Here is a 7,513-nt window from a genome sequence, read left to right as displayed (position 1 = left end):
CACCGTGTGTCAGCATTGCCAGCAGGTCTCCACATCTGCATCTGTTCTCCTCAGTACACTTTGACATACAGAGTTGCCAGAAGTCTTCTTTCTTTATGGCTCAGTAGAGCATTTTCTTGCTCTACTGACAACTCTGTCAGCAATATGGGGCTTTCTTCACTTCCTTGCAGATTTTCCATCCCAGATACCATGTCGTTTAGTTTTGGCCCAGCGCTGGGCTAGGTAGCTGCTACGCTTTCATATGGCTGTGGCTTGATGCTAAATCTGATGCCTAGTGACTTCAGGTTGTCATTTTCTTTACATATTTGAGAGTAGAGGTGGAAGAAAAATCAGTATTTGTGCAGAAATAAGAAAATTTTGGTTTGAGCATCACTTGTTCAGTGGTCTCTGACGAAACATAAATTGTAACAGCACTTAATGCTTACCCATGACCTTGAAAAATCTTAAAGAAGCTTTTCCTGTGGATGGATAGCTAAGGAAATTCCAGCTGATAGGACAAATGGTAGGTACCCATATGTAGAGAAGATAATTAAGTATTTGTTTAACAGACCTTCTCTGTAGTTAACATTTCATTAGGTCTTTTATGAGAAACTAGTGGGTTTGGACTTTACATGATTGGTCTGATCTTGATTTAAGAGGAAGGAGAATTTTGTAAAAGTAAAGAAAACACTTTTAGGTTATGTGAGAGTGAAACCAATATTGCTTTTCCATTACATAGATAACAGACTAAAGGCATCCCAAATAAAACTCAGTGCATCTTCACAGTGGGGAAATTTGAGTGAATTTTGCTACTGAAAACTAAAGCATATTTTCAAGCACTAAAATTCCACTGGCTTTATTTTTAAAGGTTTTATCCTGCCTTTTCCCACCATACTGTTTCCTGTATTTTAATATGAAGATTAATAAATAGTCCCTAAAAGTAATCCTTCAAATGTTGAGCCATCTCTTGGAATACCTCAAAGTTCCAGATTTTCTCAATAGTTGCTAACTATTGTTAGTCTCCACTAAATGACACAGAACAAAACATAGGCACAAAACCAACAATCACCCATCAGTAGCAATTATAAAATAAAGCACTATTTTTCTCCTAAAAATACAAACAGGGGTTAATTTAGGGAAGTTTCATGACTGTTCTTACATAGGAGATTAGATGTCTTGATCATCCTAGTTTCTCAAGTCCTTTCAGTCTATTCATGTCCTTCTTAACATGAAGACAATGTATTTACAGGCATAGATGTTTGTAGGAATCATGCCCAAAATTTAGAGAGAATGAGAAAAGTAAAGCGTGAAAACTAAGTTTATAAAGGTTTGGCTAGAAGATGATATAGTGATTCCCCCTCTTTACTTGGCAAAATGAAGGATTAATGTTTTGATGTTATAGTTTTCATGTTTAATAAACTGTGTCACAAGAGCGACAGCTTTTTGTCTTCAAAATATCATTTTGTATATTTGTATGTTGCCATTGTTTCTCTCTGTCCAGAAAGTAGTATTCCTTACTTTTTTGACTTAGCTAAAAGCATAGTTGTTCAAGACTTAACTAAGATGATGGAAGTGTCTTTCTTTCCAAAATTAGTGTAGTACCTCAGTTACTATCCTATTAGTGACAAATGCAGAAAGTAATTGATATTGCCCAGATAATGCTTGGTAAACCAGATGGACCTAGTTTACATGCAGTGACTTGGTTATCTGAAAGGAAGAGGACATGTGGACTCCTAGAGAAGATGATGTGTTCTGAAGACCAAAGCTGATGACTAGGGCCGGAAACTCCTAAATCATATTTTTTAATCTGCTATCTGGTTCTGTATTTCAAAATATCTGCTAATTTGTCAGGTTTGCAAATATGAAGTGATAAGCAGGATAGCCTGCTTCTCAGAAAATGCTGTTTACTGGCAGCCCCGTTGACTAAATATGTTTTTGTCAACACGCTGAAGGAATTTGAATGTCACATTGTTATTGTTTATTCTAAAACACAGTACACTAAGCAAAATAACACCCAGTTCTTCATGCTAATAAGAGCTAATTGCTTCCTGAGCAGCAGGTTTTGTTGTTCTCTAGAATTAAACTAATTTATAAATTTATTAAAACAATAAAATAAAGATGAGTAATACCTTGGAAATAAAAATAGTTTGGGAAATGACCTTGACAGTTTCTTCCTGTTGGAAAAAGCACATGTTAAAATCATTGAGCAGCAACATACTTGAAAGCCTGTAGGAAGTAGATGCTTTCTGTACAACTCAAAGTGAGCAGGGAAGGGGCAAAAAGGTAAGCTTTTTATATGATACAAATGCTCAAGATTCCCAGGGCTCTCTCTGAGAAAGTTAAAATCTCACTCTCCTGTGGGGACAATGGACATGTCAATACACAAATAAGCAACCTCATGCTACTCTAGAACCCATGGCACTTGTAATATGGAGAGTCTGACAGGTCCATTATGCTACAAGTGGCATGAAATGATAGTTTTCAGGGCGGGTTGTGACCCAGAGAGATATTACAAGGACTAAAAGATATATGTAAAAAAAAAAAAAAAAAAGAAAGAGAAGAGGAAAACAACCACAAAAAAGCATTTCTTACCATTCTTGGAAGTACTTGAAGCATTAAAGTAATATTATCAGCTAAATCATAGTGTCAGTGGAGGATTTCATTAAAGATGACCTGCTTAGCCTTCCCTAGAGCAGGAGGAACTCTGTTCTTGTTCAGGATACAATTTATTCTCCAGCATGAAACTTAGGCAAATATCAAAACAAAACAGCTCCCCTGCCTACCACAGGTAAGGAAATTGAAGAAACATATACTCCCCACTGTCTTCTCTTTAATCCCCTTGCTTCAGGCCTGTTGCAGGATCCTATCTTCCCCCCTGCAGCTCTCAGTCAGAGCTGAGCCACTTGCTGATTTTTATAATCACCGGTTTCTTTCGCAGTAGGTCTTATAATTGAATGTGTGCAGTTGACTGCAGGCTAAGTGGGCTCTAAATGGCCAGGCTTCCCTGTTAAAGGAACCAGTGTCCTTTCAGTAGACTACCCTTGTCATAGTGAAAGAGTCCCCTCCCACAGCCCTCTTATGGACTGCCCCATTTCTTCCATAAAATTCCTGCAATTTTCTCTAGATGACCCCTTTTGCTTAATTCTGTGCCGCTCAGGCTGATAGCCACATCACACATATCCACCCATCAGGCTTAGCATTCGTAACAGCAGCAGACAAATATCTTTTATGTCACTGTCTTTTCCTTGATCATCTATATCACAGAAGAACATGAGAAAAACAAAACAAAACAAAAAACCACCACAGAAACATGTGCTGAAGATAATTTAATCAACACTTTCAAAAATAAAGAACCCAAAGATTCTGTCTTTGGAAACACGCAGTGCAGTGAGATGTGAGAGAAACATGGTCAGGGAGTAACTTGGATTTTATGTGAGTAAGGTATACACTGACTTTAGAAACTGCTTGGGCTCCTGACTGTCCTGACTTATCTAGGCTCCTGACTTAGATGCCTCTGCTAACTGCCTGTGCTTAAGAAGCATGTCCTGTAGTTCTGCATCTCTAAAAAGGACATAATACTTTCCTGTTTTACTGTGCTACTGTAGAAAAGAGGTTGGCTGAGAGATGGTAATAGAGAATATTGTTAAGGCAGATAGTTAAAATTCAGTGAAGATAATAATCTACTATTGTCTCTTAGCTCATCTTGGCCTCTAACTGCATTTACTTCATCATTTGAAGGCAAAGTTTTAATTGTTTGGTTGCTTTTTAGTCTTCTAAAACATAACCTTTAATCATATACATTCATGCATCTGTAAAGTAAATTTTGTGGCATGGTGTAGTAAACTGCAAAATCTGTTACATCAGTTAGTGTTTTAAAAAGTCACAAGAATAACCTGGTTAGGCACTACAGCCTGCTAAGCTTGCTTCTAATGGGTGATATATGCCGAATAGAAAAGGTAATAATCAAAGAGGGAAAACTATTCAATATTTCATCTCTCTGTGACATTTGCAACTAACTGCTGGTACCAGCTCAGAGGAAACAAATCTTTTATTTTGTCTGGCCAATGGTCATAACAGATCACATAGCTTATTACCTTGGATACAAACTAAACCACAACATACAAATGGAAAACTTTTTTTTCTGTTAGAGCACTAGCAACAGATAATGATTTGTTCCTTTCTAGTCACGTTCCTTTTATGCATCAGATTTATCTGAGTACAAGAAAGAAATGTATTTATAGACCAGTATATGAATGAAACTGTAGATCTCAGTAACGTTTCTGTATTAAACCAAATCAGCTTGCAAATGAGGTAAAGTGAATATTTATTTTAGAGACACAGAGGTTCATAAATTAACCCCCAAATAAATGGTGGAGTACCCCTCATGTTCTGTTACCTTTGAAATAATGGAAATTGGCTTAAAATTAATTCTAATGCAAATTAGAAACACTATAAAGCAGCTGATTTTCAGTTTTCTTAGTAAGCAACAATTAGAAATGTCATTCAATACAATCACATATCTATGTATTTTTTGGGCAGTGCATTATGCTTTTAGATGATTTTAGGAAAATGTCTGAAATTCATATCGGTTTGTTTACATTCAGCAAGTCCAAGGCTGAAAAAAAAAAGGCAAGGCAAGTAAATAAGAGGAATCTGTAAAGCTATCTTGCTGAGATGATAATTTTATTTTGACTATGGTTCCTTGTTTCTGCAGTACTAACACATAGGAAATTGTATTACATTAAATAATAATTGTTTTTCTAAAGGGATAAAGTTCATTTCATGCTGCAGTACATTAACTTAATACAGTAGCACACTACTGCATTAATATATTTAACTCAATTTTATAGAATGCCTTTATTGCAGAGATCTCTGAAGCCGCATAGCTTGGCTTTGCTAGGCTTTGAAGAAACCTCTTCATTAGTTTCAATTTACATGGATGTATGTCTTTTGAGGTGCACGTTAATTTGTGAATTCAAAGCCTCAAATAGCACCTTTGTTCCTATCAAAACATAAATTACATATACAAAATCAGATCCAAAAGGATTGTATACAACAACACAGTCAAACTTCTCAAAATCAGCCTCTCTTTAACCCTGGAGATGCTTGAAAATTCCAGGCACATCAGGTGCTGAGACTAATTTTCCCTAGGTACCTAAAAATCAGCTTCAGGAGAAGCCCTAAAGCCCTGCCAGAGGAATAATGCTGAACAGCTGGATGTGTGGCTCACACCCAAACTTTGCCAGATGCCCTCAGTAAAGGTATTTCTCTTTCTCAGAGGTCATGCCTTGGTAAGCCCACTCAGGTCCATGTGGAGACAGTGCCCTTAGCTCTGGCACAAAGGTCTATGGCCAGGAGCACCATCCAGACTGCGGAAGGTGAAGGAAGCATGAAAGGAGGGCAAACGTACAGAGGAACAGATTGTCAAAGCAAAAATATAAACACCAAGAGCACAGCCTCAGCTTACCTCTGATTTCCTCGTTAGCCTCTGTTTAGTCCTATTTGCTGGGTCACCATCAAAAGAATAAAGAAGTTTTCTCTAATAAACATGTTTCCAAAGGGTGACTTACTTTTCTGGGTTATTGGCTTATACCAAAAATTGCTGGCCTCTTATATTTGTGCATATACTTGTGGAGGTTTTGGAGAGGAGAGGAAGAAGAGGGAAAGGAAAATTATGTATTCTGTCTGGTTTTTTTGTCCAGACTGTGAATCAGAAATGCCAGCTGTTACCTTTAGGAACACAAGATACAGTCTTCCGATACCTACCTGCTGGACCAGTGTGTGTGAAAGTCCTCCTCAGCAGTTAATCCTGGAAATTAGTGCAGTTTCGTTTCTCTCCTGGCTCTATGGGATGAGTACAGTTATTTGTCTGGAACACCATTTTTAAAGAACTACTCTGTTCAGCAGTGTGAGAGAGAGGCAGAGAGAGACACACATGCACTCTTGAGATCTTCAGTGCCTGAGGGCATTTCTTATTTCTTGTAGCAGTGAACTTATCTGTGCTCCTTCAGAGGAGCAAAAAACAAGATGAAATAACTCCTACTTTATCACCAGCCTCTGAATGTTTCTGTGCTACCCTTTCCTGTCACCCAGCAAGGGCTGTGTTCTCCTTCCTAGTCCCAGATGATTAAACACTATGATTTCTCTTAGACTCTGAGAAAGCTGCTTTTGGGTTTGGAGTATTAAAAGCTAATCACAAGGAACAGTCCTACATCAGAAATCTTCAGCACTTTCCTGTCCTCATTATCAGCAGCATAATCAACTGAATTATAGAATCAGCTTTTTTCCAGACAATGAGCTCTCTGAAGAAAACAAAACTAAGCAAAGGCTGTTCACTTTCCTCAGTTGTAACCAGAGCGATGGAATTAACCAACCATGGATGTTGCTATACTCCTTGTACAGCCCTGTCCAGCTGGACATTAAGTCTGGGGACATGGTGTATACAAATCGGTGTGTTCGTTGATCTGTATTTTAGTCCCTAGGTAATCATTAATGTGAACGAAACAACAGACAATGTGTTTCTGTCAGAAAAGTATGACAAAATGTGGTTTCGTGTAATGGACTGAGGAAACTGGCCAGAACTGCCAAGATTAAGAGCCAAGTAGGTAAAAGGTAATTCCGGCAGGGGGGGATCGCGACCACAGACACATGGACCACCGACCCAAGTAACACCACCTCTTCAAAAGAGAACAATGGAAGAGGACAATTGAGCCTGCGCAGTAATTTACATATGGAACGAGCGAGTTTGTACCAATCAGTAGAAAGGACAATAATGAATATGTATGAATAGGTAAATTTTTGATCTATAAATTGTATGGGAAAGGCGTGTAAGGCATGCACGTTAGGAGGAACGATCCCCCATGCATCCGGCGCCGTGAATAAAGAATGCCTGCTCTTTAATACTAAACTGGTGTTAAAGAGTTGTTTCTGATTTTACCACCTTTTTCGGTAACACAATGATACCTCTGGGTCACCTGAAACAAAGCATTAAGAGTCCTAATTTTCTAAGAAGTCAGCACTCTGTCAAGTAACTTAAATGGCCTGCCATAATTCTCAGAAGTGATGGGATCTATTACTTTCCTGAATTTCCAGCTGTGCAGGGTGAGCTTTCTAACCCTGATCTAGAGAAGCCAAGCAGAGTATGTGTCTAGGTCACATAGAAAACATGCCTTTTGTGCATGTATATTCGTATGTCTTTCTAATCTGTTAATCACTATAACAGTCAAGCTCTTCCTGTACCTTTGTGAAACAGGTTAGTATCATTCAACGCTATGCTACAAATAGGTTCTTTAAAAAATGTGGCTTCCTAATTCCCTGGTGACTCATTTCCCCAAGCAATTTCAGAGGCCATGTCCCACATCTGTGAGCAACTTCGGCACACTTAGCACACTAATTGTCACTTAAAACTAGTGGGATTTTGGCATGTGAATTCCTCATAAGCTTTTGCAAAATGTATCCTAAATAACTTGCTAAAGGTCACAGAGGGATTATTTAGTGAAATTAGAGTGTTGCTTTGATTTCCTGATGTCCTTTC

At 38.1% G+C, this 7,513-nt stretch overlaps 1 non-coding gene across 1 annotated transcript; it reads left to right on the top strand.

The window, feature by feature from the left end:
• The first annotated feature begins 7,033 nt into the window (after positions 1-7,033).
• On the top strand, positions 7,034-7,104 carry LOC142056993 (small nucleolar RNA SNORD36). Its single transcript, XR_012660505.1, has one exon. It is a non-coding gene; the product is annotated as a small nucleolar RNA SNORD36 (small nucleolar RNA).
• Positions 7,105-7,513: the final 409 nt, after the last annotated feature.

Source organism: Phalacrocorax aristotelis, chromosome 4 (genome assembly GCF_949628215.1).
Source record: "Phalacrocorax aristotelis chromosome 4, bGulAri2.1, whole genome shotgun sequence".
NCBI classification, from domain to species: domain Eukaryota; kingdom Metazoa; phylum Chordata; class Aves; order Suliformes; family Phalacrocoracidae; genus Phalacrocorax; species Phalacrocorax aristotelis.
The sequence above is the reverse complement of the archived record's forward strand: the minus strand, read 5'-3'. Positions and strand labels throughout refer to the sequence as shown.